We start from the raw sequence: 10,032 nt of genomic DNA, 5'->3' as shown, positions 1-10,032 counted from the left end.
GGTAAGGTCATCACCCCTCAACTAAGTTTCCATCAGGGCCATGATGTCAATGCAGTCATCCACGATAAGGTCATGGATGGCAAGGGCTTTGTAACCAATCCTCGATCCATATTAATATACTATCCCCAACCCATGAGCCCCAAGGTTCTTGTGTAACAATCTTTTGTGTGGTAACTTTATTGAAGGCCTTTTGGAAATTCAAATACTACATTCACTGGTTCCCCTTTATCTACCCTGCTAGTTACATCCTCAAAAAACTAACAGATTTGTCAAACACGATTTCCCTTTCATATAACCATGATGACTCTGCCTAATCATAATATGATTTTCTAAGTGCCCTGTCATCACTCCTTTAATAATGGATTCCAGCATTTTCCCGATGACTGATGTCAGAGTAATTGGCCAATAGTTCCGTTTTCTCTCTCCCTAATTTCTTGAATAGTAGTGTTACATTTGCTACCTTCCAATCCACTGGGATCGTTCCAGAATCTAGGGAATTTTGGAAGATCACAACCAATGCACCCACTATCCCTGCAGCCACCTCTTTTAGAACCCGAGGATGTCAGCCATCAGGTCCAGGGGATTTGTTGGCTTTTAATTCCATTCATTTCTCCAGTACTTTTTCTTTGCTAATATTAATTACTTTAAGTTTCTCACTCTTATTAGACCCTTGGTTCCCCACTATTTCTGTTTTTTTGTGTCTCCTACTGTGAAGATAGACACAAAATATTGGTTTAACGTCTCTGGCAATTCCTTATTCCCCATTATAATTTCTCCTATCTCAGACTCTAAAGGACCCACGTTTACTTTCACTACTCTCTTCCTCTTTACATACTTATAGAAGCTCTTACAATCTGTCTTTATATTTCTTGCTAGTTTACTCTTGTATTCTATTTTCTCTCTATCAATTTTTTGATCATCCTTTGCTGGTTTCTAAAACTGTCCCAATCATGAGGCTTACTGCTTTCCTTGGCAACCTTATAAGCCTCTTCTTATCATCAAATACTATCTTTAGCTTCTTAAGTTAGCCACAGATAGATCATTTTTCTCGTGGAGTTTTATTTCTGAATGGAATGCATATTTGTTGAGATTTAAGAAATAGTTCTTTAAATGTTTGCGTGAAGGTGAGTAGGACTGTGAACTTCTGAGTTGAGGTAAATCGGACTGTTTCTCATGAAGTGAAGGTGAGGCAGACTGTGTTCCTCAGTGAACAGAGGTGAGTGGGCCTGCGTTCCTCACAGATTTTAGTTCAGTAGGTTTGTGTTTCTTACTGAGATGACTATGCCTGTGTATGTGTCATTTTTCTTAACCTCTGTGAGGTGTAGCAATCATTCAACTTTAACCCTTTCATATTCTGGTTCAGCAACCTGAATCCATGTAGATACACATGATGAATTCATAGTCTTCAGAGGAATTATTGTGCAGTTCCTCAGGTTTATCAAAAGAGTAATGGAAGTGATTACAGTCCTTAACATGTTTTGTTAATGATGGGGCTTGAGGCAATAACTTAACAGTTGAGATCGAAATGCAATATGATATGTCCTGACTTACCAAACATCCCAATCACACTTTTTCCTCTGCCGTGTTGCAGCTTAATGAGCGCTATCTTAGCTGCAATCATAATTGAGAGCCTAGAGGCTGTGTAAATTAGCCTGTTCTTGTCCATAAAGTGAAGTGATTCTGCCTATAACTGTCCTGAACAGTTTCATTAAGAGGGCTTTTCTCTTCTCCCAGTTTATTTTGTTGTCCTGCAATGTACCAATATATCTATTGCACCCAAAAAGAGAGGACATCAAGTCTTTCTCAAGGAGATCAGCTGTAAAAATTGTCAATTGTCCAACTGTGCACATCAGAGGAGGCCTGACGAACTCCACTCAGTGGATGCAATGTGATCAGAAAGAAGATGGGGAAACTGGGAACCGTTTTGGGCATAACAATGATGTGTGTTAACCTTCCTTTATTATCTCCCAGTATAAAAAATAAAGCTTTTCCACAGAATAGCATCAAGAATGAGCGTATATCGAGATAATTGTGGACACTTTGTTTATTATGTGCTTGATTTTGAAGTGATGCGATGCTTGAAAATGATCTTATAATGGTACGATGGCACTAGATAAGAAATCACTTGCCTTTGTCCTTACCTTGGCGCCACTGAACCCCTCATTCGACTTGACTTTCATCAAAACCTTCCTCGCCTCCTCCTAAACTCCAACTAGTCCTAAATTTTGCCGCCCGCAACCCATTCTGTGCAAAATCCCACTCCCTATCACCGCTCATCCTCCCATGACTCCCCATTCCCAACCCAGTGCATTCAAGGTCCTCGTCCTCATTTACAATTACTTCCACAGCCTTATTCCTCTGGAACTCTGTCCTGTCCTATCTGCCAACCCACCATCATCACCACATCTTCTCCTACTACCAGCTCTGGATCCACCCTCACCTTCATCTCTCTGAAGCTCATTGGGGTAGTTCTGTTAGATTCTGATAGAGTCGATAAAGAGAAACTGTTTCCACTGGCTGGGGGGTCGGTAACCAGGAGACACAGATTTAATAGAAACATAGAGTACAAAAGCAAAGAAGTTGTGCTAAATACTTATAAAACACTGGTTAGGCCTCAGTGTCCAATTCTGGGCAGCACACTTCACGAGCGATGTCAAGGCCTTGGAGAGGGTACCAAAGAAGCTTCACTAGAATGGTACCAGGGATGAAAGGCTCCAGTTATGTGAAGAGACTAGAGAACAGAGGTGATTTAATAGAGGTGTTCAAAATTATGAAGGGTTTTGATGAGTCGCCAGAAAGAAATTGTTTCCACTGGCATGAAGGTCGATAACCAGAGGACACAGATTTAAGATCATCAGCAAAAGAACCAGAGAGAGGATGAGGAGAATTTTTTCACGCAGTGAGTTGTTAGGAACTGCAGTGCACTAGCTAAAAGGATGGTGGAAGCAGATTCAATAATATCTTTCAAAAGGGAATTGGATTGAAAAGGAAAATAAAACTGGAAAGCGCTGGAGAAAGAGCAGGAGAGTGGGACTAGTTAGGTAACTCTTTCAAAGAGTTGGCCCAGCAATGATGGCTGAATGGTCTCCTTCTATGCTGTAAGGTTCTATGTTTCTATGTTGTTGTTGACATCATAGTTGTCATCCAAAACTCACTACAAATATAATGTTGTCCTCCCACATTTTGTCACTGTACTTAAAAGTAATCCATTGTATGTGAATGGGATGTTGCAAAATACAAGTTCTTCTTTTCGTCTCACACTACAAAATATCCCTTCTGTAGAGCTGCCCTAGAATATTTTTCAGTTGAAATGAGTAGTGAGGTGAAACAATATTGCATGGTGCCATGGAATGGCAGGATATGGACATACCCTCAGTATCCTCCATACACCGAGCTCCAAAATCTCATCCGTGTCATTGAACTGAAGCACTGAGCTTAGGCCGGGTGCCTCAGCTGGAGTATTGTGTCCAATTCTGGGCACCGCCCTTTAGGAAAGATCTCAAGGCCTTGGATACGGTTAAGAGGAGATTTACCAGAATGGTACCAGAGGTGAGGGACTTCAGTTATGTGGAGGGAGTACAGAAGTTTGGATTGTACTCATAGAGCAGAGAAGGCTAAGGGAAGATTTAATAGAGGTGTTCAAAATTAGGAGTGGCTTTGATAGAGTAGATAGGGAGAAACTGTTTCCACTGGCAGAAGGGTCAGTAACCAAAGGTCACAGATTTAAAATAATTTGCAAACGAATCAAGAGATAGAGGAGGAGAAATATTTTTTACACAGCAAATTGTTATGATCTGGTATGCAGTGCCTGAAAGGGTGGTGGAAGTAGAGTCAGTAGTAACTTTCAAAATGGAATTGGATACATACTTGAAAAATAACATTTGCAAGGCCATGGGGAAACAATGGTGGAGTGGGACTAATTGGAGAGCTCTTTCAAAGAGCTGGCATATGCATGATGGGCCAAATGGCCTCCTTCTGTGCTGTAAGATTCTATGAAACTGCATAACATGTAAAGACCCAAGAAAGAGAAGGCAAAGTATCTTAAAAAGTGAGACACTCACTTTCAGGAAAATTTTTAAAAAGATAGTGTTAGAGGATGTTTGAGGGGTTAAATGTAATTTCTTCATCGTTGGCTGATCTTATGATGTTATGATATTGATTAACACGCATTAGGTAGCTGATTAATTACTGTTTTTTGCTTGATTGCCATGTAGAACTGGCAACATTTTGCAGAAATTAATTAAGCTGGGAGAGGCCTCAGCAGAGCAACTTGTACATATCTGTGGAAGAGATGATGTTCGCTGCCTCCTTGAGGATTTCTAGTGAGAATGTGGATAAACAATTCTCTCGATCATCCTGTCTTTGGAATCTCTAAGGCGGCAATAAAGCTTCAATTTTTGTAGAACCTCGGTGGTTTCCTTAAGCTCTGAATTGTGTGGCTAAATGCTGTTCTGGACTTGAGATTACTGCTGTTCTTACCCAATGTTTGTGCACTCACAGCAGCAAACAAAGGGCTCAATTTTCCCGGGTCATTTGCCGTTTTTTTTGGCGTAAGTATTTAAATCAAAGTTTCCTCCAGGAATCTGCGCCGGCGTAACTGAGTTACGATTTTTTCTACATTAGGTTTTTTTGACGTCATGCGCCAGTTTTGATGATTTTTCAGTTTGCCCCCAAAAGATTTCTGCTAGGTTGGCGTATCTGGCCACTCCCGAAAAACCTTCTGATGAGTTAACAGAAAGCAGCGCACCTTGAGAAATCGGCGCTGAGAGACGCCATTGTTTTTCATCAAAGTTTTGGAGAGAGTCAAGAACACTTTAAATATCCATAATAAAGATGACTTTTTTTTACCTTTCAACAGAGTACATGAAAGTTTCATGGAATTCTGAAGTTTTCATTGTTCTTTTACTCAAATGTCTTCAAACAGGGCTGGAGGGTCGCAGCGTTGGCTGGCAGAGTCGGCCCCGTGCCCAGACACAGGGGCTCGGCTGCAAAACAAGGGGGGAGGTGGCAATCAGAAGATTGAGCCCGGGGGAGGAGAAGTCACAAGCGGGGGGGCGGGGGGGAAACGGTGGGGGAGTGGGGGGAGAAGTCACAAGACTGCTGAGACCTGGGTGTGGACCATACAAACCCTGGGGAGAGACAACAAAGAACCTGTCCTTCCTGCCGTTTTGAGCTTCTTGTAAAATGTAACCATGGGGGCAATACTGACAATGCTATACCTTGTGCGAGCCTTCTGCATCATGGTGCTACAGAGGAGTCAAATGATTCAACATCATTGCATGAGGAACATCAGAGCCCGTAGGATGCTGGGCAGGAGGCCTTACCCACCTTGGGTATATCGAGACAGGCGTTCGTACCTGCACCTGAGTGATGCAGACTGTGTCAGAAGGCTGCGTTTCCACAAAGAAGTTGTAACTGAGATCCGTGAGTTGGTCAAACCAGACCTGCAACTTAGAAGTGTCAGGAGGACTGCTTTGTCAGTTGATGTGACGGTTACAGCTGCACTTTCATTCTATGCCTCCAGATTGTTTCAAGCTACAACTGGGGATGTGTGCACCATCTCTCAACATGCAACACATGTCTGCATTCGGCAGGTGACAGCTGCACTAAATGCCCGGAGGAATGACTACATAAAGTTCCCCATGAATGCCCAGGCAATGCGTGACAGGGTGGTGGGCTTCTCCAGGATTGCTGGCTTCTCAAAGGTACAGGGCTGCCTTGCGAGCACCTTTGGAGGATTCCAAGATGTACAGGAACAGAAAAGGCTTCCACTCCATTAATGTACAGCTCGTGTGTGATGACATGCATCGCATCATGTCAGTCGATGCAAGATACCCTGGGAGCACCCATGATGCATTCATCCTAAGCAAGAGCATTACTTCAGCCATGTTTCAGCAGCAGCCAGAAGGGCAGAGATGGCTACTGGGAGACAAAGGGTACAGCCTCGCTACCTGGTTCATGACGCCCCTACGCATAAGCCGAACAGAAGCTGACCGGGAATACAACATGTCGCACATTGCGACGCGCAGCTTCATAGAGAGGACCATTGGCATCTTGAAACAGCGTTTCCGATGCCTGGACCATTCCAGAGGCTAATTGCTATACTCCCCTGAGATTGTCGGTCAGTTCAATGTGGTGTGCTGCATGCTGCATATCATCATGGGGCAGCAGCAGCAAGTAGGAGAAGACCCACCTGCAGTGAGAGTGGCTGGTGATAATGATGAGGAAGATGCAGATGACGAGCAGGAGGACGAGGATGAGGAAGCCATGCAAAGTACCTGAACCCGGAGCACGTTGGCGGAGGAGGGTGGGCCATCATGCCCCTTTAACGATTGCTCGAGCCTTGCACCAGCAGCTCATCCATGAAAGCTTTGCTGCCTGAAGGCTCAGTGACATCTATACCGCATGGACCATGTTTACTGTTTTGACCTGTTCCATAATGTTGTGTTGTGTTAATGGGACAAATGATGGAAATGATTCTTGTTTACTTCAAAAATTGTGTTAATAATGGAACAAATAATGTAAATGATTCAGTTTTAATGTAAAATATATTTTATTCAAAAGTTTAACAAACTTAACTTTAATAAAATTATTCTTGTATCAAACTTTAAAGTTTTCAGTTATGATCACTTACAAACTTTAAAATCACTTACAAACTCTAAGATCACCTAAAAACTTTAAGATCACTTACTAACTTTTAAACTTGTAAATTTACATAACTTACAAAAAACTTTTAATTTGAGAACAACAGTTATAACAGTAACAATAATAATAATAATAATAATCACTAAATATATTCAAAAAGGAGTCAATTCACTAAATATATGCAAAAAGGAGTTAGATGTAGTCCTTACTACTAGGGGGATCAAGGGGTATGGCGAGAAAGCAGGAATGGGGTACTGAAGTTGCATGTTCAGCCATGAACTCATTTAATGGCGGTGCAGGCTTGAAGGGCCGAATGGCCTATTCCTGCACCTATTTTCTATGTTTCTATGTAATAACAACAACAACAGCAGCAGCAGTAGCAGCAAAGAAAGGCTGCACCTATCTCTCCTCCACCTTATTCTAAGACCACCCGCTGCGCTTGTTCTTGGTGACTCCACCACCCCTGCCCACAGGCGGTGATGCAGTGTTTCTAGGGTTGGTACCAAGCTTATTCTTTCTAAGATCTCGGGTCGTGTACACCTGTTGAGGGGGGGGGTTGGGCGTCAGGCGGCAATGTGGGGGGCCCGGCTTGTACCTCTTCAGAGGCTGGTGTGGGGTTTGGAGTGGAAGTGGCAGGTGATTCTGTCAATGGGCGCGGGGTCTGGGCGTGTTCCCTTATTGCAGCAGCTAACTCCAACATGCCGTCCCTCATGCGCCCTGAGTGTCTCAACGACCTGCAACATTCCCTCCTTCCTCATGTTCACTGATAGTGTTTGCACCATCTCTGACATTCCCTCCCTCAGGTCACTGCCATGGTTTCAGCTGACTGAGATATTCCCTCACTCATGGCCCCGGACATCGTTCCCATTTCTCGTGAGAGTGTTGTTACTTCTCCCGACAGTCCCGATATCTCATCACTCACCCCACAAGGTCAATGCTGTCCGCACTCATTGCCATCATCTGAATCACATCTGTTACATCTTGCACCTCAGGAGAGTGCGGTTGAGCTCACCTTCCCCTCCTCACCCTGGGTGTGGCTCGCTGCATCCCACTGGGACCCACAGCCTGGGACAGTGGGGCTCTGGGTGTGCCTCGATGCACCCCACTAGGACCCACAACCTTGGGCAGTAGGAAACCATGGAATGTCCCACCAACACTCAAACCACTAGTCTCGGAAGGGGCTGGCACCTCAATGGACGGCACTTGCAACTCCTCTAAAGTCAGTAAAACAGTGGGGGCTTCATCCATCGCCATCCCCTCCCCCTCCCCCTCACCCCCATGCTCTTGGTCTGGAGGTTGGGATTGGAAGATGATCTCCTCTTCAGGCTCGTCCTCATCTGAATATTCTTCTGCATCATCAGGATTGGCCTCAAGTTCTGCAAAATATAACCGAACAGACAAATGGTTAGCAGCAGAGGAGGGGGCAGAGTGGGTGGCATGAGTAGGCTCACACATCGCAGGCAGCGGGCTGATTTGAAGGACCACGATGAATGATGGCACATTGCATTAACCGAAGCGTAGCTGATGGAGACATCCCCATGAACCGAAGCTTGGCTAGCCTATGCAGAATTTAACATTTAGCAAAGCCAGACTGTGGAATTTGCAGGACTTACCCTCTCCCTCGAGTGTGGGCCCAGCTTGTGCAGTGATGGTTGCTTTTCTCCAGGCAGGACCCATCAAAGCAGCGACCCTCTCTTCCAAGGGTGTCAGTGGCTGCAGATTTGCCGGGCCTCCTCCTGTTGGAGTTCTTTCCCTTTTGTTGTGTGCCACTTTCCTCTGCAAAGATGAAAATGCGACTTTTTAGAGAGGGTGCCTTTCTGCTGGGTGGGACATAGAGTTGGTCACATTTACAATTGCAATTCCATTAAATAAATGAAAATATTACTTACACTAACTACTTGACCAAGGTCCTGCCACTTCTTTTTACACTGGCCTCCTGGTCTTGTGGTGGTCACCATTGCACAGTAATCTTCTCCAACTTGGTTCCAGCGCTTCTTCATTTCTTTGGGTGGAACTTTTATGTGATCTCTGCTGGTGTCCAGCTCCTGCCATCTGACCTCAACCACAGTAACTAGTGCCTCTATTTCATCCTGTAAGAAATTCTTGGTCCTTGCACCACGCTGCATCTTGTGTTGCAGCTCCGATTTTTCCACAGCACTCAATGCTCTCACACACACAAGTGACTCTTTAAAAATGGCCGATTGTAGACCTGGAGCTGTACTGCACATGCATGTCCATAGCTATCACGTCAAAAACGTCCTTTTTTTTCGCACGTGTGCAGAAGGTGCGGCATCGTTTGTCGGCGCAGACAACAGGCTCCACCCCCTGAGGTGACTGGACATACTGCGTGGCGCAAAATTTGAAAAATACAGCGGAGAAACTTTGGACAAATATTTTTGGCCTATAAAAATGGGCTTAACTCTGGCAATATGCTAAAAAACAGGCTTGGGCAAAACTGAGCCCAATGTTTCAGCAACCGGGAGTGGGTTTTCCTCAGCTTGGCTTGAGCAAATTGGGTCCAATTTGTAGCACCCTCACAGGCAAGCTCTCTAAGATCAGTAACTCAGCAGAGACCTGGGTTCAAACCCTGGACATTCTTGGACTGTGTGGTCCACTGTCCTACCACAGTTCATTAATGAAGAAAAAAAAGACTTGTATTTATACAGTACCTTTCAGGACATCACAAAGTGCTTTACAGCGGATGAAGTACTTTTCAAGTGTAGCCACTGTTGTAGTGTAAGAAATGCATCTGCCAATTTGTGCACAGCAAGCTCCGACAATATGATAATGACAAGATAATCTGTTTTAAAGATGTTGGTTGAGGGATAAATATTGGCTGGGACACTGGGGATAACTCACTTGTTCTTCATCATAATAGTGTCGTGGGATTTGTTGCATCCAACTGAGAGGGCAAACGGGACCTCGGTTTAACGTCTCATCCGAAAGATGACACCTCCGACAGTGCAGCACTCCCTCAGTTGATATTCAGCACTTTCTAAGCATTTACATTGGAAATCTACTTAAACCCTTGAACATCATTATGATAGATATCAACCCAAGTCATGTTTTAGCCTGAAGTCAAGAGGGTTTAAAAACCATCATTTTCAGAGTTATAATCAGCCCATTATATCTGTTAACAAGAGAAGCCAATTTGTCTTGCTGGCTCTCACTCTGCATCATTAGATCCAGAAAACACAAGTAGCACAGATTCTGGTCATACTCCACTCCTCGGGAACCTAGCACTCCCGACTAGAACATGTTCATCATTTATTGTTTTTGACGTGTGCTAGTAACTTGCTGTCGTCGCTATTAATTGTGCAACAGATTATGAACTGATCATTCTCAACTCAGAGAAAATTAGAGATTAGTGAGAGTGCCAATACATTA

This window comes from Pristiophorus japonicus, unplaced genomic scaffold (genome assembly GCF_044704955.1).
Source record: "Pristiophorus japonicus isolate sPriJap1 unplaced genomic scaffold, sPriJap1.hap1 HAP1_SCAFFOLD_654, whole genome shotgun sequence".
NCBI classification, from domain to species: Eukaryota; Metazoa; Chordata; class Chondrichthyes; family Pristiophoridae; genus Pristiophorus; species Pristiophorus japonicus.
Note: the sequence above shows the minus strand (reverse complement) of the source record.